The sequence below is a fragment of the Nomascus leucogenys genome, chromosome 7b, assembly GCF_006542625.1.
Source record: "Nomascus leucogenys isolate Asia chromosome 7b, Asia_NLE_v1, whole genome shotgun sequence".
NCBI lineage: Eukaryota > Metazoa > Chordata > Mammalia > Primates > Hylobatidae > Nomascus > Nomascus leucogenys.
The window spans coordinates 97,944,304-97,969,006 of NC_044387.1; the positions used below are offsets into that span (position 1 = coordinate 97,944,304).

The following is a 24,703-nucleotide window of genomic DNA, read 5'->3' on the forward strand; positions in this document are numbered from 1 at the left end:
ATTTCCCTAATGACTAAAGATGTAGAGCATATATTTTGCTTGCTCACCATTGTCTTATTTCTGTTTGGGCTGCTATGACAAAGGACCTTAAACTGAGTAACTTACAAGCAAAAGAAATGTATTCATTTCTCACAGTGATGAAGACGGGGAAGTCCAAGATTAGGGTGCTGGCATTACCTGGTGAAAGCTCTTGTTCTTACAGACAGAGTGCCTTGTAGCTGTGCTTTTACACAGTGGAAAGAGTAGACAAGCTCCTTCAATCCATTTTTATTTTTATTTTTATTTTTATTTTTTGAGATGGCTCTCATTCTTGTCACCCAGGCTGGAGTGCAGTGGCATGATCTCGGCTCACTTCAACCTTCGCCTCCTGGGTTCAAGTGATTCTCCTGCCTTAGCCTTCTGAGTAACTGGGATTACAGGTGCCTGCCACCACGCCCGGCTAATTTTTGTATTTTTAGTTGAGATAGGGTTTCACCATGTTGGCCAGTGTTGTCTTGAACTCCTGACCTCAGGTGATCTGCCCACCTCAGCCTCCAAAAGTGCTGGGATGACAGGTGTGAGCTACCATGCCCAGCCTTCAATCCATTTTTATAGAGTCACTAATCCCATTCATGAGGGCTCTGTCCTCATGACCTAATCACCTCCCAAAAGTCCCCACTTCCTAATACCATCACCTTGGGGCTTAGGGTTTCAACACGTGTAGTTGGAGGGCGACAGAAACATTTAAACCATAACAGCCATCTGCATATCTTTGATTCAAATTCTTTTCCTATTCTTTTTTTTAACTGTGTTGTCCTTTGTTGAGTTGTCTTTAGGATATTTTCTCCCATTTTGTGTAATTTTTCTTTTTACTTTTTTGATGTCATTTATTGCAGGAGAAAAGTTTTTAATTTTTATGAAATCTGATTTTCTAATTTTTCTTTTGTTGCTTGTACTTTGATGTCATGTCAAAAAAGCCTTTGTCTAACCCCAGGTCACAACAATTTACTCCTCTATTTTCCAGTTTTAGTATATGTGCTGCCGAGGCAAGCATTACTCCTCTATTTCTTCTAAGTGTTACATTTAAGATTCTGATCCTTTTTATTTTTATTTTTATTTTTTTGAGACAGAGTCTCCCTCTGTCGCCCAGGCTGGAGTGCAGTGGCGGGATCTTGGCTCACTGTAACCTCCGACTCTCTGGTTCAAGTGATTCTCCTGCCTCAAGCCTCCTGAATAGCTGGGATTACAGGCATGCACCACCATGCCCAGCTAATTTTTGTATTTTTAGTAGAGACGGGATTTCACCATGTTGGCCAGGATGGTCTCCATCTCCTGATCTTGTGATCTGCCTACCTCAGACTCCCAAAGTGCTGGGATTATAGGCATGAGCCACTGCGCCCGGCTCAACTCTGATCCATTTTGAGTTAATTTTTGTGTAGGGTGTGAGGAAGGAGTCCAACTTCCTTCTAATGCATCTGGATGTCTGGTTATCACAGCCCTATTTTCAAACCTGAATTTGATGTTGTCAGTAACTAGTCCAATGTCCTTTATCATACATACATGAATGCATACACATACACTCACATCCTTTAACAGCTCCCGATTTCTCTTAGTGTAAAGGTGTAAATCTTTAACATGATTTACAAAGATCATGCTCATGCCTGTCAAATTACATGACTGCAAGGGACCATTCACCTCCTGGTCTTCATTTGGTTTTTTAGCTCTTGCCGCCATTGTCATCAATTAGGTGCCTAAGAAATGTGTTTTCTTTCACTACAAGGTCTTTGCACATGTTATGCCATTCTCATGAAATTTTCTTTCCTTTTTTTCTATTTTAGTCATTCACACTCATCCCTCAGAGTTCAGCTCAGTTGTAATTTTCTTAGGTAAGCCTGTTTGGCATTCTTCCTTAAGTCAAATCTCCCTAGAGCACTGGTGTACCTGCCTGTGACTGTATTAAAACAAATTAAGTTTACTTTTGAGATGTTTGAAATTTTTTGTGTCTCCCACACGGGCTTATGTAGTCAGGGACCATGTTAGCTTTTTCACTTCATTATATTCCCACACCTGGAACTCTGTCAGGACCCTAGTTAGGCTGTATTAATATGGATTAAAATAATGAATGAGGACACCTCCTCTATGCAGCAGTTGTGGAATTCGTTGTTAGGATTAGGGTGGTCTTGTTTGCATCTGCTGTTTCCTTAATTTTTTTAGAGCAACAATTTACTGAGTGTTTGTTGTGTGTTCGACACTGTTCCAAATGCTTTAGATGTAGTAAGTAAACAAAACAAAAATTTCTTCACTCATGGAACTTATAGTAAGGAATACAGATCATAGGTGATAAAACTGAGCATAATATATAAGTAAACTATATTGCATATTTGAAGAATACACGGAGCTTCGAAAATGGAAAATTAGAGCAAGTTAGGGAGTTTGGATGTAGGTAAGGAGAGTTTCAGTTTTAAGTACTTTGGTTGGGGTAGGTTCTGTTAAGAAGGTGACAATCAAAAATGTGAAGGAGGGATTTAGCTTTACAGATACATTGGAGAAGAGGGGATTTTTTTCCGGGCAGAAGGAACAGTTAGTACAAAAGGCCTGCTGCCGGAAGCACATTTGGTATTGGAGCAAGTATGAAAAGGTCATTGTGGCTGGAGCCGAGTGAGTAAAGTCATCAAGAGAGCAGGAGAAGAGGGATTCTGAGATGTAAATGGTGGGGAAGGGAGTGTAGATTATACATCCTCTCTGAGGCCACAAAAGGAATTTGCCAAGATTGATGTGGAAAAACATTTCTGGGTATTTCATCAGAGTGGCATGATGTGGCTTATACTTAAATGATCATTCTGGCTGCTGTGCTGAAGATAGACTGCAGGGGATAAGGGTATAATGAGGCGGATGAGTTAGGAGGCCTTTGCTGCAGATTACCAAGATAATACCAGGGGAGCTGTTGAGAAGTGGCTGGATTCCAGGTATATGGTAAAGGTAGAGCCAAAGGCTTTTCTGATGGATTGGATGTTGTCCTGAATCTGTAAATACCATTTTTAAGCTGGTCCAAATCACAAGTCAATCCATGAAAGGTTGCTTCTAAAATGTTGAACAATTTTCAGTTCTACTAGTTATTAACCTAATATCTCGAATGAAAATGTTATGAAAAAACCTAAACAAACCAAAAAAAAAAAAACCAAAAAACTGAAAATGCAAAAAATACCTCCTCCCTAAAATGCTTCCTTGTTTCTTCAACGGAAGGAAAACCCACTGATTTTTTAATAACATTATGCATATACTCTAAGATTGGCAATAAAGGAAATATTTTCTTATGCAGAAGCAAGATTCTGGTCATCTCTCCACACTACCATGACTTAATTTTTTTTTTTTTTTTTTTTTTTAGAATATTACCACTGTCACTATCATCTTGATTTCAGGAAAGTTGTTTCTTCCTGTTTAACCTCTGGCCTAAGAGGAGGAGGTTGGGAAGACACACTTAATTCTTTTTAGCAAAGTATAGGCCAGGTGAAAATATTTCAGTAAGACTGAACTAAATGTTTGGAGAAGACAAGAAAATATAAAAACATGCAATTAGAAAAAATAGTTTACACTACAGAGTTTTACTCAACTATTCCTTGAGGTTCTGTTTTTTTTTTTTTTGAGATGGAGTCTCGTTCTGTCACCCAGGCTGGAATGCAGTGGCACGATCTCAGCTCACTGCAGCCTCTGCCTCTCGGGTTCAAGCAATTCTTCTGCCTTAGCCTCCCGAGTAGCTGGGATTACAGATGTGCATCACCACGCCTGGCTAATTTTTGTATTTTTAGTAGAGACGAGATTTCTACTAAACCCCAGTCTGGTCTCGAACTCCTGACCTCGTGATCCACCCACCTCAACCCCCCAAAGTGCTGGGATTACAGGCATTAGCCACTGCGCCTGGCCTCCTTGAGGTCCTGGACAGACAATATTCCTACCACAGTCCTTGGCTTCATGTGAAGTCTTTCATCCCTTCACCAAAGAAGAGCCTCAACTTACCTGGGCTCCTTGATGTCTAAGCCCTATAGAGTGAGACTCAAGAAAAACAGAATGACTTCCTGCTCTGTTATCCAAACCCTCTTTCCAACTTACTGTTTCCCCTTGAAATATCTGCCTTTTCCAGTGTGATGAATAGCATGGCTTTTCAGGGATAGAGGAGGATAAGAAAGTGTCGCAACCCAGCATTCAGTCAGTACAAAGGACATTGAGCCTAGCATCTGTACAGGAGATACAGGGACTAACAAAAGAGTGGGTGGTTTTAAAATTGTATTTAATTAATTAATTAATTTTTTGGCTACACATGGTATTTCTGAGGAGATAAAGGTGATTTGCTTTTCTCTAACATAGTGTGAAAATTAATTTGTCTTCACAGAATTGGAAAGATGAGTGTAATTTGACATATGTCTTGAGTCTGGTTGGCTTCTGAGAAACTTGTGTGCATCTCATCAGTATGCATCTTAAGAACTAATATTACCCTACTTCAGCATTGTGAGAAGACATGCATTCTCTTCTTATAAATAATGTGGATCTTACATGTAAAGTATTACAAAGATTAGCTGTTTAACAACTTAAATAAGCTTGTGAATAATAAATTACTAACCATGTTATGCTAATACGTAACTATGATATTTGCTGAACAAAATAAATTTGCCTACTTTGGAAGGAGATTGGGTGATTTAATATATCAGCAAAAGAGCGTTTTTTAAAAATATCAAAGTTCTGTTAATCAAAATGTTTAAGACAGTAATGTTTTGTTTGCCAACTTACATTACAAAGTCTCTGTCTTAAATGTTTCCTTGCAAATAAAATGACAATACTGCCTTACATTTTATTACTTTAGAGTTTGCAAAATATCTTCATTATAATATTTCATTTAGTAGACATGCCTATGGGAACATTACTTCCAGAATTAAAAACATTATTTTTGTTTTGGTATATTTTTAAACTACAAATGATAGAAAGGCAAGTATATGTAAGTTTTTCTCTAGTTATTTGTTCAAATGCTAATTTAAAACATTTGTACATTTCTAATACAAAGATTCCTTATTTGAGAAAAAATGGATTTCTTAAAAACGAAATGCGTTTTAGCAGAGAGACAGGGCATTGAGCTGAAAATGGTGTCTGGAAGTTGGGATCTGTAAGAGAAGTTGAATGTGCCCCGAGGCATAAAGCTGCTAATTTTGTTTTATTGGATTTTACTGTAGCTATTAATATATTTTGCTGGAGATTTATGTGATCAATTTATCTTATGGCCAGAACTAATTCCCTTAGTATATTTTATTAGAATATGTGACTTTTTCTAAATTTAGCTTTATTTTTCATATTTTCCATAAATGGCAAATATCCTATGTTTCCAGACATGTTAAGTATTGCAAGAATTATTTGAGCACCTAAAGATAAATAATATCAAAATAGTATCATTGTTTCCCTTAGTTTCTCCTTCTCCCCCACAAATAAACCAAGAGGTATTTAGTTATACTATTGCGTCTCTCTAGCTTTATTAGATTCTTCCATGAAAGACAAATGGATTACATTTTTGGTTGTGTGGCCCTCATTGCCCTATTGCACTTTTGATAATATTTGCCTGTGACAAGTAGTTATTTTTCATTACCACATTCAATCATGGGTAATAAAATATTTTAATAATGGTGAATGTGAAGTTAATTAATAACCCACAGGTATGGCAGCTGGACAGGATTGCTCTGCATCTCAAACACAAGGAAAACAATTCCATCGGTAGTTATAAATTTGCATATGAATGTCAAATATATGAGGTTTTGAATAAAAATCATTTCTGAGTAAAGTGTACATCGGCAAGCTGTATTTAAGTTCTGTATTTATAGATAAATTATTTCAGAATATGTTAGTTACTATGACAATCCTAATCCGGGTTCTTCAGTTAGGGAACTCTTGTAGTGTGTCAGTAGGGATCAATATTGAAATATTTGATATTATTTAACATGTTTTGCAACTTAGTTGAATGTATATGTGGTTTTACATATATTTAGGACATCTATATTAGTGAAATTTATTTTGGAATGAATTGTTGCTTTATGTATTATAAATACAGAAATATTATGCAAAGTAATTTTAGGTTTATTGGTATGCAGCGTATCTATATCTTCCTCTCTCTTTGGTTCCTTTCTCCTCCTTCCCCTCTTTTTTTTTTTTTTTTTTTGAAGCACAGTCTCTCTCTGCACCCAGACTGGAGTGCAGTGGACCTATCGCAGCTCACTGCGGCCTGGGCCTCCCAGGCTCAGATGATCCTTCCACCTCAGCCTCCAGAGTAGCAGGCATTACCACACCTGGCTAATTTTTTTTGTATTTTTTGTAGAGCTGGGGTTTTGCCAGATTGGCCAGATTTATCTCAAACTCCTGGCTTCAAGTGTTCCACCTGCCTCAGCCTCCCCAAGTACTGAGACTACAGGTGTGAGCCACCGCGCCTGGCCTCTTTCTCCCTGTCTCAATTTTCCTTTCCTCTCTCTTTCTTTCCCTCTCTCTCTCTCGCTCTCTCTGCTTTCTCTTTTCTCCTTCCTCCCTCCCTCCTTTCTTTCCTTCCTTCCTGCCTGCCTTCCTTCCCTCTCTTTCTTTTCTACTTTTTATTTCTTTCTGCCTTCTAATACCTATCTTGTTTTTTGCAAAGTCAGCAAAAAACAGACAAAATAATAAAATCTTTAGTAACTTTTTCAAAGTCATTTTCATGTATTCTCCCATATGTGGCTTTCTAGAAAAAAGAAAACGCCATTGAAAGAGTGGATTAATCTTCTTCTTCTTCTTCTTTTTTTTTTTTTTTGAGATAGAGTCTCGCTCTGTTGCCCAGGCTGGAGTGCAGTGGCGCAATCTCGGCTCACTGCAGGCTCTGCCTCCCGGGTTCACGCCATTCTTCTGCCTCAGGCTCCCACGTAGTTGGGACTACAGACGCCCGCCACCACGCCCGGCTAATTTTTTGTATTTTTAGTAGAGACGGGGGTTTCACCGTGTTAGCTAGGCTGGTCTCGATCTCCTGACCTCATGATCTGCCGGCCTCGGCCTCCAAAGTGCTGGGATTATAGGCGTGAGCCACTGTGCCCAGCCGAGTCCATTTGGGAATGGCTCCAGTTGTTTACCCATGTAAGACATAGAATTTTTGATTCTCTCATTCTATTATAGATTGCTTGTGTTGGTCAATCGATTCTTTTTAGGTATGAAAGGGACTATCATTGTTATTGTTTATTAGTTATTAGGAGAGGAGCAGGCGAGATAGAGAAGTACCAGGGTCTGGTCTTCCTTGTGGGACCCTTGGAAGGCTTTCATTTTTGCTGTGAGTGACAAGGATTGTGAGCAGAAGAGTGACATGATTGGAATTACATTTTAGAAGCATCCCTTTGGCCACTGAGTTTCTAACTCACTATTGAGGGAAGGGCAAAAGCAGGGAGGCCAATTTGAAATCGATGAAATAATCTAGGTAAGAGATGATGCAGGCCTAGACCAAAATAGTTGCTGTACAAATGCCATGAAATGCTCATATTTGGTGGGATATGGAGTGAAGGTAGGAGCAAAAAAATTTACTAACAGACTAGGTATCTGTCCTTAGAGAAAAGAGGACCCTGGATATTTTCAAGACTTTTACCCTAAACTACTAAAAGGTTAGCATTGCTGTAAAGTAAGATCAGAAAGACTGTGGCAAGACAGGTAAAGGGAAAGATCAAATTTTCAGTTCGGAAGATTTTGAAGGTGGACTATCTCTTCGCCATTTACGTGGTGATCTTTTCTAGGTAGTTGGATATAGGAATTTTGAGTTCAAGGGGCAGTTCTGCCTGGGAGATTTAAATGTAGGAAACATCACTTAACAGTGTATTCATAAATCATTATCTAGATGAAATTACATAAAGATAAAAGAGGATGCACTGACCCTGATGGTACTTTCCTGTACAATTGAGAAAAGGTGGAATAAGCAGAAGACCAAGGGATGCGTTGGAAGGAGGAGAACCAGGAGGAGGACCATGTAATGGAAGCCAAGTGAAGACAGTGTTTCCCAGTGCTGGTGAGTTAAGTGAGAAGAAGACTTGGACTTGACCATGTAGCAGTGTGGAGGGTATCGATGATCTCTGTTTCCCCAGAAGGGACAATAGAAATAATTACATATCAATAGAGGAATCCTAAAATTACATTTTGTGATTTTCCTCACCTTGAGAGCTCTTATATCTCTGGCAATGTCTAAATCTTTTTTAGATATTGACTCATTTACTCATCCATATAAACTATAAAGTAGAATCCTTTATTATCCTCACTTTAGAGATGTGAAAACTGAAATCAGAGAAGTTAAATAATTAGGTCATGTTATTTCATGGCCAGAAAGTAACAGAGCTAAGATTTGATCTCAATTGTTCTGATTTTAGAGTTCACAGTCTTTAACACTGCACTATATACTAACTATGAAATAAAGGAAAGTTAAACATGATTTATATATGATCCTAAGTAGTAGAATTTATATAGGATTTTTCTATTTTTATGTGATCTCTATTACATATTACTCTAAGTAGTAGGATGAAAAAGCAAAAATGGCTACCATGTAATCATCAAAGAATGCTAAGTTCAGAGTGTTTTAGTATCACATATTTTTTCTAAATATTTTTTCCTTTAATAAAGAGTTGAGCCATTAACTATTAGGCATTGTGGGGTTTTTTTGTTTGTTTGTTGGTTGGTTGGTTTTTTTGTTTTTTTGACAGAGGTCTTGCTCTGTTTCCCAAGATGGATTGCAGTGGCCTGATCATGGCTCACTGCAGCCTCTACCTCCCAGGTTTGAGCAATCCTCCCACCTCAGCCTCCTGAGTAACTGGGACTTCAGGCATGTGCCACCATGCCTGGTTAATTTTTTAAGCTTTTAGTAGAGACAAGGTCTCTCTATGTTGCCCAGGCTGGTCTCAAGCTCCTGAACTCAAGTAATCCTCTTGCCTTGGTCTCCCAAGGTGCTGGGATTACAGGTGTGGGCCACTGTGCCCAGCCAGCACTGGCTTTTAATAAATGTCACTGAAAAGTTAGTCAGTAAGAAACAACCCTCATCTCCAGGTGGTAGTAACTGAAAATGAAAGTAACAGAAAGTGAGAACATGGGGTGTGATTGTTGTAGTCTGTATTTTGCTGGTTTTTATTAGTTTTGAGCCTCAGTTTGAACCTTTTGTACTGGAATCTACAGATGAAGTTTCCCTGATGGCAAAATTACAGTCCATCACTCACTAGTGTCATTTCTTCCGTGACATCCATCCTGAAGGAAAGTGCTTGAACTAGGAACGTATACCTTTATTACATGTAGGGGCAAAGACTGTAATCCTATTATTTACTTCACCCGTATCTAATGCCTCTTAGTAATAGGGATGTTTATTATTTTTTAAACCAGAAGTTCACTTTATTGTATCCATGTAAGTCTGTCTAGTTAGATTGGAGTAAACTGAATCCACTTCTGGCCAACTCAAGATACAATTGAAACTTAATTGAATACAGCCATGCCCCAGTCATAATGGTATTTTGGTCAAGGATGGATTGCATATACAACAGTGGTACTATAAGGTAATAATGAATGGAGTGGAAAAATTGCTATTGCTAATGCTGTCATAGCCATTGTAATATTGTAGCACAAGGCATTACTCACATTTCTGTAGTGATGCTGGTGTAAACACACCTACTGCAGTGCCAGTCATATAAAAGTATAGCAATACAATTATGTACAGTACAAAACACTTGATAATTCTAATAAATGGTTATGTATTTATTATACAAAACTTTTTACCATTATCTTAGAGTGTTCTCTTTCTACTTAAAAAAAGTTAACTCTAAAATAGCCTCAGGTGACTGTAAACGGCCTGTTAAACAGCAAGTCCTTCAGTAGGTGTTCCAGAAGAAGGCATTGTTATTACAGGAGACGACAGCTGCATGCGTGTTGGTGCCCTGAAGACTTACAAGTGGGACAAGATGTGGAGGTGGAAGACAGTGATATTGATGATCCTTACCCTGTGTAGGCCTAGGCTAATGTGTGTGTTTGTGTCTTCATTTTTTTTTTTTTTAGACGGAGTCTTGGAGTCTTGCTCTGTTGCCCAGGCTGGAGTGTAGTGGCGCAATCTTGGCTCATTGCAACCCCTCCTCCCAGGTTCAAGTGATTCTCTGGCCTCAGTTGCTCAAGTAGCTGGAATTACAAGTGCATGCCACCATGCCCAGCTAAGTTTTGTATTTTTAGTAGAGATGGGCTTTCACCATGTTGGCCAGGCTGGTCTTGAACCCTTGACATTAGGTGATCCGCCCGCCTCGGCCTCCCAAAGTGCTGAGATTACAGGCTTGAGCCACTGTACCAGGCTTACATCTTAGTTTTTAATAAAGAAGCTTAAAAAATAGAAAAATATGCAAAAGCATATAAAATAAGGACATAAAGAAAATATTTTTGTACAGGTGTACAATGTGTTTGTGTTTTAAGCTAAGTGTTTCTACAAAAGAGTCAAAAAGTTTAAAACATTAAAAAGTTTATAAAGCAAAAGGATTACAGTAAGCCACAGTTAATTTATTATTGAAGAAAGAAGCATATTTTAAAATAAACATAGCGTGGCCTGAGTGTACAGTGTTTACAGACTCTACGGTGTTGTACAGTCATGTCCTAGGCCTTCACATTCACTCACCACTCACTCACTCGCACACCCAGGGCAACTTCCTGTCCCGCAAGCCACATTCATGGTAAGTGCCCTGTCCAGGTGTACCATTTTTTATGTTTTCTACCATATTTTTACTGTTCATTTTCCATGTTTAGATATGTTTAGATACATAAATACTTACTGTTGTGTTCCAATTGCTTACAGTATTTAGTAGAGTAACCTGCTGTACAGATTTGTAGCCTAGGCGTAATAGGCTGTACCATATACTAGGTGTGTAGTAGGCTACGCCATCTAGGTTTGTGTAAGTACACTCTATGTGGTTTGCACAATGACAAAATTGTCTGAGGACACGTTTCTCAAAGTATATCCTCATCATTAAGTGATGCATGATTATACTTGAGCTGTAGAATGCTGATTACATCATTTGCCTTGATCTCAAAAGCTCATTGAAACTTCCTATTCTTTAAGGAGTTATATCCTTTTTTTTTTCAATCAAAACATGAAATACTCCATCAGTCTGTCTCTGAATTAACTATATTGTGTGCTCTGTTTCCTTAAAATGAACATATTTCCAACTCACTGCTTCAGTCAGCCTTAGTCTTTGCTTAAGCAGTTTTTTTCCGATCTCTATTCCAATCATAGTCATCTTTCTTTTCAAGTCTTTCACTAGGAGACCTTTTTTCTTTAGAATTATCACATTATTTCCTATTTCTGCCTCAGTGTTTAAAAACTTACTATCTACAGATTTTATTGTACTTCACTGTCTATAACTAAATTATAGCTACAGCATTTTAATCCACTCAGACCTACTATGACACCTTAAGAAATTGAACTTCTGGGCCGGGTGCAGTGGTGGCTCATGCCTGTAATCCCAGCACTTTGGGAGGCTGAGGCGGGCAGATCACCTGAGGTCAGGAGTTCGAGACCAGCCTGGCCAACGTGGTGAAACCGCATCTCTGCTAAAAATAGAAAAATTAGCCGGGCATGGTGGCAGGTGCCTGTAATCCCAGCTATTCGAGAGGCTGAGGCAGGAGAATCACTTGAACCCAAGAGGAGGAGGTTTCAGTGAGCTGAGATTGCACCACTGCACTCCAGCCTGGGTGACAAGAGCAAAACTCCATCTCAAAGAAAAAAAAAATTAAACTTCTGGTGTGTAACAGGGAGTTATTGAGAAATTCAAACAGGCAATGATGTTTGAGGTTTTTGAAATGCGAATGTAGGAGCGGTATAGTGTTTGGACTGGAGGAGGGATAGACTGGACTCAGGGAGTCCAGTTAGCCCAAGACTGAAATAGTATTGTCAGGGAATGATTAGCCCTGAATTACAGAAATAGCAGTAGGAGTGGGAAAATACTGAAAACATTTGGGACATGTCCAAAACATTAAACATTTTTCTCTATTATTCTAGCAGGCTGGAAGACATGACAAGTGAAAATCTCCTCTCTAGAATCCCTTTTCGTCACCTCTACTATTCTACTGCTGGTTTCACATGTATCTCATAGATTGAGGGAGTTGGGCTGGGTGGGGAGACCGGTCTCTTTTCTGGCTTTCTAATTCTGCTGTATATCCTGCAATGGCTTAATTTCTGGTGGCTGGCTTCACATTGAACAGAGGCCCTGTGACCAGGCCATTTTCTGAGAGCAGAAAGACAAAGAGGAATTTCGTTCTTCTCCCTAAACGCAGCACTGCATCAACCTCGATGCCATCTATTTAATGGGCATAGTTTTTCAACCTTGTTTATTATGACCAAGTTTCAATTGCTAGACCCATTTAAGACTTGTAGGAACAGAATGTGTCTTCTTGCTTCCAGGACGGAGTTCCTCTCCTGGTTTCTTCAAGACTTTATTTCTATTTCAATTCCAACACCCTGCGCACTGGGACTCTGCTGCTGAGCAATAATGCCTGTGCTGTTCTCCAGTCACAGGCCCTTGTTTTTGCATTTTGCAGTAACTCTTCTGTGATAATTTCAAGGTCAGATTTTCTGGTCGTTATCTGCTGCTGACTTGTATTTATTTCTTCACTTATGTGTTCAAATATGTTCAGTTATCAAAAACCTATTTTGTATAAATTACTCCACTGGCATCAAGGAGAGAATGCATAGAAATAAAAAAATTCCATGCCCTCAGTAAACTTATACACTAGAAGAGTTGACTGAAAGTTGGTTTCACTGCCTTTCCAGTCTGACCTGTGAGAGATTACCATAGATTCTTCACTCTAAGTTCTTCTATGAAAAAATTACATATGTAATACATAAAAATATAATTTTTTATATAAAAATGAAAATAGAGAAAGTAGAATTAAAAAGTAGAAGCTTTCTCCACTCACAGATACATATACAAACATACCCGTTCTTTGTAGAAGGAACCATTATAAAGAATTTCATGTGTCCCCCTACACTATTTTTTCTTTGGCTTTAGAAAGTATATATTTATTATATTAAAGCATATATATTTTTACACATAAATGAGTTTATATTACTATAGAGCAATTCTACTTAAAGCATGCTTTCAGATTTCAATGAATCTTTGTTTTAGATACCTTCTGTTAATTAGATTTTGCAATACTTTAAAGACAATCAAATAAGGCAGTGCCACCTAATTATAAAAAGCTAATACCAGTTCTAAATTATGTGCTAACGCAATTCTAACATAACATACACATTAAGCTAAACTCAGAAACTCTACCTCTTAAATTATTAATGTGTGATGCTGGTTAACCAGACAACTTTTACATTGATTTGAACTCAAAGAAATTATCTATGTAAAGTGGCTTAAAATGGAAAAGTCTCCTTATTTTGATATCAAAGTCGTAGGGAGGTGATAAATATTTTTGATGTCTTTGGAAAAAAATCAACTCAATAATGATAGTATTTTAATTTTCAGTGGACTGGAATTCAGGGTTCCATGTAAAGAACTGTGGTTGTTTATAAAATAGTCAGAATACTGTGGAACATTGTAATATGCAATGATTTGGCTTTTATGCAAACTAGGTACAAGCTGATGGCTCTTTCCTTTGTGATTGAATTATTTGCTCCACATATAGCCTGTTCAATCTGGAAAATTTTTTTTTTTTTTTTTTTTTTTTTGAGACGGAGTCTCGCTCTGTCGCCCAGGCTGGAGTGCAGTGGCGCGATCTCGGCTCACTGCAAGCTCCGCCTCCTGGGTTCACGCCATTCTCCTGCCTCAGCCTCTCCGAGTAGCTGGGACTACAGGCGCCTGCCACCACGCCCGGCTAATTTTTTGTATTTTTAGTAGAGACGGGGTGTCACCGTGGTCTCGATCTCCTGACCTCGTGATCCGCCCGCCTCGGCCTCCCAAAGTGCTGGGATTACAAGCGTGAGCCACCGCGCCCCGGCCTCAATCTTGAAAATTAAGTCAAATCCCAAATATTTTCTCTTCACTTGATCGCTTAATTATAAGAAATATTCATATATTCTATTGTGCATTTCTTAGTTTTGGTCTTAAACCTTAAATACCTTGGCTTTGCTTTTGTTACCTAGTTTTAATTTAGTGTTTAACTTGAATTATGCCATTATACTAAAAGGGATTAAAGAGAATATAGCAAATTAAAGTGTGGATTGGATGGTAGCTGTTTTAGTGTAATACCAAAGCTGGGTTTCCACAAGTATTTCCTTTTATTTCTATTTTGTTCCTTTTACTGCATTAATTTAATTTATTTGCTTATTTACGTATTGGTTACCTTTAGTGGTATTTGTTCCTTGGCAACTCTAATTTATATAGCCTGTATGTGAGAACTGAGAATGAAAAGAAAAAAAAAGAATGATTGTAATAGAAAGGAGAGCAATTGTGTACAAGTGGAACTTCTAATTTTCAATGATATTACAATTTCAGGTTTATATTAAGTTCTCAGATGAGAATTTTATATAAAACATTGATGCCTATTAAAATAATTATTTGATATGGAAATGATCCATTAGTATAAATTCTTGAATTATCAATTTATAAGGTTATTAGTTGGATAAATATTTATAAGATAATATCATATCATCATCCAATAATGGTATTATTTTACAACTTCTCTAACTTAACCACTGAACACCCTAAGAGCCTGTTGACACGGGTTTTTATTATTTCTGTAATCTAGTTGGATGAGTAATGTGCTAATCTTTGACGAAAAGTTATGCTTCTTTTTAGGGGGCCACAGATGGTGTGGAGGTAGATTGATTAATTTGTGTCATGGTTTTAAACAAGGATCAGGAAAGATATGTTTTCACAATAAAAAACATTTTTCAGAAAGAAAAACATATGTAAGAGTGAGAATCGTATGCCTCAATCTAGCTTTGAGTTTGGAAATTATAAATCAAGAACAGAGTGGGTAGAATCAAGGCAATATTTAAGGTTATTAAACATAGGAAACAGATAATAAAATGGAACAAAGATCCTTCTTCATGGCTATATGTCAAATAATGTCATTTTAAATTTGTATCTATTTTGAATTGCTGGTAATGCTGCCATCTTGTTCCTGTACTACAAGCTGAATAAAGAGCCTGGAAATAGTCAACATTTATTAGCAGGGTTTTAGAAATATGTTCTTAAATTTAAACTTCATCACCTTTCATGTACCATTTATTATCTCTTTTATTATCTACCTCACCTAAATTCTCTGGAAGCTATTTGGTAAATTAAAAGGAAGGTATTGAGCATATCAATAATTTTTTAGAGCAAGCATTAAAATCCAGTGGCGTGTAGTAATAGATTTTTTTATGGGAGATACTATTTAGCTTTCCCTTACTGCTTCTAGTTATTTGTTTTCAAGAAAAATGTTTAGAGAGGTTCAATAGATGTCTGTTGTCCCCCACAACTCTGACCCCTATACTCTAAAACAAGAATATCTCAAATCTAGGATGTTGAAGAAAGAGGAACAAGAGGGTATCACCAAAAATTTTAATCACTTACTTGTATGTTACGTTTCACAAACTACCTTGAGAGACTTAATTTTATATAATGCAGATGTTAGTAGTTCAATCTCTAGAAGCAGAAAGACTGGAGTTTGAAATTTGGTTCTGTCACTTTTCCCCAGTGTAATCTTACACCAATGATTCTAGTCCTTAATTTCTTCATCTGCAAATTGAAGAAAATACCAGCTTTTACTTTATAAAGTTGTGGTGAGCATGAAATAAATGTTATTACACGTAAAGTTTTTGGAAGTATACAGAGAAGGCATATCAAAAGCATACATATTAGCCATTATTTTAATATTCTAATAATTTGTTAACCTAACTTATTTACCACCTAAAAAATTTAGTTGGTTTCCCATTGTCTACCAGACACAGCCTGAGCTCTTTGGTATACCATTTGACACTTTATAGTCTGATCCTGAGCTCTTTGGTGTACCATTTATGACACTTTATAGTGGGATCTAAACATCCCTTTCCATTCTTACCTTCTGTAAGTACCAAAAAGGATGTGAGTGAGTAAACATCACACACCTTTGGATATAGCTTCACAACACTATTCATCATTTCTAAGTAGATCATTTCCAAATGTCATGATCCGTTTGCATACAAGTGATCTTTGCCCATATTGCCTGCGAAATGTTTTCCACTTGCCTCCACTGGGTGTGGATTATGACCTAGGTTAATTCTTAACTCTCCTTGTAAACCTTTCCTTGTTCTGGGCACTCCAATCATAATTAATTAGTTTGTCTTTTGTGTTCTTATATAATTTTAAAAATATTTATATTTCAGTGCTATAACCAGTACTATGGTAATTTGTAACAATTTATCTGCTACGAAATTGTAAATTCTTCATGATCTTGAAAGGTTCAAGCTCCATGTCTTGCATTTATCACAGTTCCTAGGACATAGTAGGCATTTGGTAATGTTTTCAGAAACAAAAACTCATGGAAATTAAGAAAAATGGGAGACATATTAAGAACTTAATAATATCTTAATAAAGATTGCTATGTGCTGAGTGATGGTGGCACCCCCAAATTCTTATGTGGAAGCCCTAACCCCCAATGTGATGGTGTTTGGAGGTGGGGCCTTTGGGAGGTGATTAGGTTTAGATCTTGAGATAGAGGCTTATGATGAGATTATTACCCTTATAAGAAGAAGGAGACAGAGAGCTCCTCGGAAGGGCCATGTGAACGCACAGCTAGAAGGTAGTTACAAGCTGGGAATTAGACCCTCATCTGGAAATAAATCTGCCATCATCTCGATCTTGGATTTCCAGTCGCCAGAACTGTGAAAGACAAGTATCTATTGCTTAAGACATCAAGTCTTGGTACTTTGTTTTAGCACCCCAAGAAGTTTAAGAGAAACATATTATTTGGTGTTTTCATATTAGGTAGAGAAACATTTTTTAGATGAAAGCATGTCTATTTTGGGACTGGGATCCTCAAAAAGAGTATATTACTGTTTTAAAATTTGAAAACTTTAATAGAAGTTAATATAGGCAAAATAAAGGAAACATTTTGATGATCAAGTGATCAAGGCAGGCTGGAGTGAGGTATAAGAAACCTAGTTTATAATACAGTGGATAGTAAATAAATATTTGTAGATGACTGGCCCATAATGAATGGATGCATTGATTAATAAGTAAAAACCTAGTAGGCCTCCACTGAACTTCAATGTTGGCATCATGAGATGTCTCACTTTTAAAAAACTGTTTCCCAATGAGTTTCTCTTATTCTTTATCAGTTGAAGAATATTAAGTTAGTTCCATCAGGTTTAACCTCACAACCTTGCACATTTCTGTAGTTATTCCAGATACGAAGTTCTGTTAAGTTAGTCTCCTAGCAAGTTGTCCATTAATTCTGAATTCAGACCAAACTTTAAAGTTATCAGTAGGAATAAAGCTAATGAAGTCTATAATTCCAAATAAAATTGATGATTATTCGTTAAATCACCAAGAGAAAAATATCCAAAATTTTCAAGGCAGTTATATTAGTTATATTTATGTACATGCATTTGACCACAGATTTTAAGACAGGTACTTCACAATATCATTGAATTTTGAACAATTAACTATTCATGAATGCATATATTCATGCATTATCAGGTCATTTATTTTAATTAAAATAATGTAACACCTTCCAATGATTAATAATAGGATGTTTCACGAAAGTAAATTCTACTTTATTAAAATCATAAAAATTATAGTAATAGATTAATCTCCTCCATAAGTTAGCTGCATAAAGTGCCTTCACCAATAAATAAAACTCTTCATTTTCAAGATTTGGGGTTTGTATTTCTTGACATTATGAAATAAATATCACAATAGATGCTTTTTTTTTTTGGCCCTATACAAGCAATTTATTGAAATCTGTTATAATTTGAGCTAAGTCTGTATTGGGCTTATTATCCTGCCTCCATGCTTGAAAAAAAAAACAAACAAAATACAGTTTCTTCAAAATAGTTGCACTGAGATTACTTCCAACTTCCATATATAACCTGTGTCATTATTTTTTACTTACTGCTTCATAAATCAATGCTTCTACTTATATCTTTTTTCTATTTTTCCTCTCTTTTATAAAAATCATCCAGGTCTATAATACTTCCTCCAATTCTTGCTCTAAGATGGGATCTCTGTGTATTACTAGGAAAAATACAACTATAATTTAGTATTTATTGCAGGAATGACAACTGAGGAATAAAATGTCTCTAACATTGCATCCAAATAATCCCAGATGAGGATCATTTTCATGCTTAATAAGTAGTTCTATTCACTATATCTTGTTTTGTTTGTTTCATATTTTTCCTGGTGTGGTGGTCTTGTAATAATTTTTGGCTCTAAAGTATGCTGTTGTTTGGTTTTAATAAGACATCAGCTTGCAGTAAAACTGAACAGATGTGATTTAAACTGCTGATCTATCTTGCAGATCCCCATAAACTTGCATTCCTATTTCATAGGCATGAATAGGAATGAAATCCAGTGCAATTGTAAGTAGAATAATCTATTTCTAAGTTTTTATAACCCAACACCACTACCTCCTCCCGTTTTTCACGGCAAACATTTTCTTTGATAAGAAAACCTTCATTGTAGGAAACAATCTCTCGTGGGCTGATTTATCTGGATAATTTTTTGAAAACTCATGTTTACCATGACAGACTCTGCAGATTACACTGGGCTGAGAGTCAAAAAATTAGCAGTGGATTTCTCTGCATAGTAGACATTAGTATACCTTTTTTGTTCAATGAGCTACTTTAGCATATGGGATGTAAAGTTCCACCATGTGATTATGTCTTGAGCTAGCTGAGTTATAGACAGTTCAAGTAGTTTTTGATAGCGGATTTTTTTTTTTTTTTTTTGAGATGGAGTCTCCCTCTGTCGCCCAGGCTGGAGGGCAGTGGCGCGATCTCTGCTCACTGCAAGCTCTGCCTCCCGGGTTCATGCCATTCTCCTTCCTCAGCCTCCCGAGTAGCTGGGACAACAGGCGCCCGCCACCACGCCCGCCTATTTTTTTGTATTTTTAGTAGAGACGGGGTTTCACCATGTTAGCCAGGATGGTCTTGATCTCCTGTCCTCGTGATCCACCCGCCTCGGCCTCCCAAAGTGCTGGGATTACAGGCGTGAGCCACCGCGCCCGGCCTTGGTGGTGGACTTTAAATAACCCAGTTCAGAGCACTTAACGTTCTACTGACTTCCTGAGGGTTACTTACTCATGTATGTTCAACATAGGCTTAATGTAGCATCATGAAAGGACCATACAAATACTCAAAGATTGTTTCTCTAAGAACATGTTTGGATATTTTTAAAGGAAAATATGCTTATTATAAGTGTTAAAAGTTGTTATAGCACGTGCCTTGTAGTCCCAGCTACTCGGGAGGCTGAGGCGGGAAAAGCGCTTGAACCCAGGAGGTGGAGCTTGCAGTGAGCCGAGATCTCGCCACTGCACTCCAGCCTGGGCGACAGAGCGACATCCCATCTCAAAATAATAATTAAAAAAAGCTATACCAAATATGGAATTGGTTTACCATGAAATTCTAAGCTGCTGAATTGGGGAGGAGCTATCATTGTGTTACTCTGGAAACATCACAATTATTTTTTTAAAAACTTTTAAGTTAAATTGGATCTGACAACTTTTCTAGTTGCCTAAAGGTAGGGTGTCGTAAACCTGTCGTAAACAGTGAATAAGTGACAGCAAATTTGGGAATAAAAAAGGAGAAAATAGCGATCCTACAGATTGAGATAAGTGTACCAGATATTTGTCAGCATTCAGGAATACCACATTTATTTAAGAGATGAAAAACTCACATAATCCAGTGGTTTCCAATGTCCTCTATAACAAGGCAGCTTGTATGAGACTAACCCTCCTCTAAAAAATAGAAAAGATTAGTACGTGAGTCAGCTCTTTTAAAGCATTAGGGAACCACCATGGCAGACAGAACTACGGGGCTACAAATTCTGGAGACAAGGGAGGCAGATTTATGTGAGTCCTATATTTGTCTATCTCTGAGAATTTCCTCAGGGCTTTGCCAGTGCCATGGGTGAGGTGGCAGAGCAGAAATCAAAAGCCTGGAGTCATGAAAGTCTCACTGTGCTGAGGAAACAGAAGCTGGCGTTTGGACTCCAAGAACAATTGAATTTTAGGGAAAAAATAACTGCAGGGAAGTGAGTGAGAGACTGCGTGAAGGCCTTTGGTCACTTCCTCCACACTTCCTTCCACCACACACTTCCTGTGTGGTGTTCAGAAAAAGACACCAGAAAACATATAGCAAGCCACATTTGAGATCTAAAGAATTGAACAACTATTCCAATAATCTTAGTTCTAGGGAAAATGAAGCAAAAGTGTAGAGATGAACAAATTAGATGACCCCCATGAACACTCAGCTTTCAATTAAGATCGCAGAAAGAATATAACCTAAGAGCAAGGTTTATGCCTTAGAGGTAAGAGTTGACCAAAGAAAGCCCAACTTTAAGAAAGCTTCATACCTTCCTTTGACTAGATCAGGGTGATCTGCCAAAATACTCTAGGCATGCACGAAGATTAGCCCTCTTTTGAGAAATGTTATAAATCAGGGACTCTGCAATTATTATATACCATGTATGTCATTAATTAAAAATGACCAGACATGTCTATAAAATGTATGAAAACCAAAATAAAAAATACAGACTATCAAAATAGATCCATAGGTGATATAGTCTAATTATTTATAAATAATGGACTTTAATAATGATTATTAAGTTAAAAAATAAAAGATGTAGACTTACTGGAAGACTGGGAGCTATAAGTCAGTCTATCATTTTCAAACTAAGGAAATAGAATAATTGAATATAAGAATTAAAAAGCTAGACTTATTAATGTATTAAATATTGCAGAAGAAATAGCAAACTGAAAAAAGTCAGAATACTTGAAACACGTATAGAAATAGGATGAGAAATTCAGAAAAGCATGTAAAATATAGGGAATACAATGAACAGATCTTTTTAAAAAATGTAATTTGAGTTCCGGAGTAAGAGAAGACTAGGGCAAAAGCAATATTTGACATAATATTTCCTGCAAATTTACCAAGATAGGCATAAACATCAAATATACAATGCAAGAAGCGTAATGGACCCCAATTAGAAGACATACAAAGAAAATCACATGTAAATGCATCATATAAAATAGCTGAACTAAAGAGAAAAATAAAATCTTCACAGCAGCCAGAAAAATAAAATTCCCTTAACAGAGAGAAAGAAATAAAAAAGAGTGGCAGCTGATTTTTTAGCAAAAGCAAAGAAACAAAGAAGGAAAAGGAATGACATCTTTCAAGTTCTGAAAACAATAACTAACAATGGAGAATTCCACATTATGCAAAATATTAACCAATCTTGTGTAACGATACCAGATACCAGATAAAGTAGTGTTCACGGTGAGAAATAGTATAGGAAATATGTAGGCATGTTTCATTGTGATAAATGTACGAATTCAACAGAAAGACATTACAATTCTAAATTTGCGTGTATGCAATGGTAGTTTAAAATACACATAGCAAAACCTAACAAAAGTTAAAGAAAAAATAACAAGGAGATAAAACAACAAGGAGATTTTAACATTCTTCTCTCACTCATGTATAGTCATTTTAACATTCTTCTCTCAATGTGTAAAACAGATACAAGTCAGAGTAAATTTATTAGTGTGGTAGGGCTGTCATAACAAAGTACCACAAAGTTGGTGGCTGAATCAAAGGAAATGTATTGTCTCTCAGTTCTGGATTATAGAAGTTTGAAATCAAGGTATCAAAAGGGTTGGGTCTTCCTAGAGGTTTTGTGGGACATCCACATCTTAGAATAAAAAGCGATTCAAGAAGCACAATGGATATCAATTAAAGGAAATGTAAACAAACAAACAAAACACCCAAATGCATCAAATAAAATTGCTGATACACGCAATTATATGTTTAGATGTCAAGGGAATTTTGAGAAAGACATTCTCAAAAGGTTATATAATATGTGATTCTATGTATATAACATTGTAAAAAATGACAAAATTATAGACATGAAAAACAGATTATTGTGGCCAGGGGTTAGGAGATTTGAGAACGGGAGGTGGCTTTGGCTATAAACACGTAGCACATGGTCTTTTTGTGGTATAACTGTTGGTGGTCACACGAATCTATTAAAAGATAAACTTACATAGACTCAATATATACACACGAATATGTGTAAAACTTGTGAAATTGAAACAATATTGGTGGATTGTATCAAGGTCAATTTTTTTTTATATTATACTCTGATTTTGTACAGTGTTATCGTTGGGGCAAGCTGAGGAAAGGTTATACAGGAAGTCTCTGTATTATTTCTTAGGACTGCATGTGACTCTACTATTTTCTCCAGATGAAAGAGTTAGAAAAAAGTACAACATTCAGAGAATTAAAAGACAAGCCCGAGGCTAGGTGTGGTGGCTCACACCTGTAATCCCAGCACTCTGAGAGGCCGAAGCAGACAGATCACCTGAGGTCAGGAGTTCAAGACCAGCCTGGCCAACATGGCAAAACCCTGTCTCTACTAAAAAACACAAAAATTAGCTGGGCATGTTGGCAGGCATCTGTAATCCCAGCTGCTCGGGAGGCTGAGGCAGGAGAATTGCTTGAACCTGGTCGGCAGAGGTTGCAGTGAGCAGAGATCACGCCACTGTACTCCAGCCTGGGCGACAGAGAGAGACCATTTCAAAAAAATCCAAAAAAGACAAGCCTGAGTGGGAGAAGATATTTGTGACACATACATAACAATGATACCACATCCATATCTATCTAGTTCCAGATCTAAATCAGGAAAATAAAAATTAAACTGCAATAAAGTACCGAAACAAAACAAAAAATTAAAAATACACAGTGATATCCAGGATGCAAGGCAACTGGAAATCTTACACACTGCTGATGGTAGTATAAATTAATTGATGCAACAGCTTTAGAAAATCCTTTGGCAATATACTCAAAGCTGAGCATCCCCATATTCCATGACACAGCAGTTCCACTCTTCCATATACATCCAACACAAATGAATCCATAAGATTTATTTTTAGCAATTTCTAAATTTCATGTAAATTAAATCATGGGTTAGATATTGATGTAGTCTGACTTCCTTTATTCAACATTATGTCTGTGAGATTCTCTCTGGATGTTGAGTGCAGTAGCACAAACAAATTATTTGTCTTTCACAGCTGTATAGCAGATTTATCAATCGTGGTACTATTCCACCTTTTGGACTGGTTAATTCCTTATTATTCAGGATCATCCTATGTATGTTAAGATGTTTAGCAGCTTCCCTGGCCTCTACTCATTAAATGCCAGTAGCAGCCCCCTCAAGTTGCAACAATCAAAATATCTGTAGACTTTCCCACTTTCAGTGTGGGACAAAATTGGCTCCAGCTGACTATCAAAGCTATATAATATTCCGTTGTTGGAATTTATCATATAACTACCCACTTTAGGCCAGGCGCAGTGGCTCACACCTGTAATCCCAGCACTTTGGGAGGGAGAAGCGGGCAGATCATGAGGTCAGGAGATCGAGACCATCCTGGCTAGCATGGTGAAACCCTGTCTCTACTAAAATACAAAAAAATTAGCCAGGTGTGGTGGCGGGTGCCTGTAGTCCCAGCTACTTGGGAGGCTGAGGCAGGAGAATGGTGTGAACCTGGAAGGCGGAGCTTGCAGTGAGCCGAGATCACGCCACTGCACTCCAGCCTGGGTGACAGAGCGAGACTCCATCTCAAAAACAAACAAACAAAAAACTACCCACTTTACTGCAGTGCAAGTTTGGTTGATTGGGGTTTTGGTAACAATATGGATTTATTCAAGTAAATATGTTTACTGAAATTATCCTGAGGATAAAGTGGTTTAGTGTATAGAGTTTACACAAATTTTGTGAGAACTTTGCAGGGACAGTGGGGAAGCAATAATGATATTGTCACTAAATGTAAGCACTTGTGAAGAAGAAAGTTCAGGAAGTTCAGATGCTGGAGGCCTCAACCTGAATCACCAAAGCAAGTATTTCTCAAAGGTACCCAGGAAAATTGCATCTTTATGTAGTTTATTAAGGAAAATAAGAATTTTCTTTAATAAATAAAAATTATTGAACTTCATTACTGCTATTTTGCACACGGAATTTCAAGTTAATAAAAAGTATTGGTCTTACTATTGGAGGCCTATTACCATATTACAGCTAAATGCAAAACAAAAGAAACATATGTATTGGTTGACGACATTTATCTGAAAAATACAAAATAAAGTAATCTTTAAAAAACGTGGTTGGCATGATTAGATTAAGAATGATTAGGTCGGGAGCAGTGGCTCACACCAGTAATCCCAGAACTTTGGGAGGCCCAGGCGGGCGGATCACGAAGTCAGGAGATCGAGACCATCCTGGCCAACATGGTGAAACCCCATCTCTACTAAAAATGCAAAAATTAGCTGGGTGTGGTGGCATGTGCCTGTAATCCCAGCTACTTGAGAGGCTGAGGCAGGAAAATCGCTTGAACCAGGGAGTCAGAGGTTGCAGTGAGCCGAGATCGTGCCTGGTGACGGAGCGAGACTCTGTCTCAAAACAAAACAAAACAAAACAAAACAAAACAAAACAAAACAAAACCAAACCAGAATGATTATAAGAAAAGGGCTTTCTGTAAGGTTTGACTACTCTCATCTAAACCA

The 24,703-nt window shown here is 37.3% G+C and overlaps 2 long non-coding RNA genes across 2 annotated transcripts in view; one reads left to right on the forward strand and one right to left on the reverse strand.

Annotated features, from left to right (window-relative positions):
• The window catches only part of LOC100592945, an 82,270-nt gene extending 76,625 nt beyond the window's left edge, over nucleotides 1–5,645 (forward strand). Inside the window, exon 4 of the long non-coding RNA XR_004030871.1 lies at nucleotides 4,367–5,645. This is a non-coding gene — a long non-coding RNA (uncharacterized protein C9orf85). The remainder of the gene's footprint in view (nucleotides 1–4,366) is intronic.
• A 9,853-nt stretch (nucleotides 5,646–15,498) lies between these two features.
• Nucleotides 15,499–19,890, reverse strand: LOC100593282. Its single transcript, XR_122744.2, has 2 exons — nucleotides 19,827–19,890; nucleotides 15,499–15,689 (listed from the first exon to the last, which is right to left on the reverse strand). It is a non-coding gene; the product is annotated as an uncharacterized LOC100593282 (long non-coding RNA).
• Nucleotides 19,891–24,703: the final 4,813 nt, after the last annotated feature.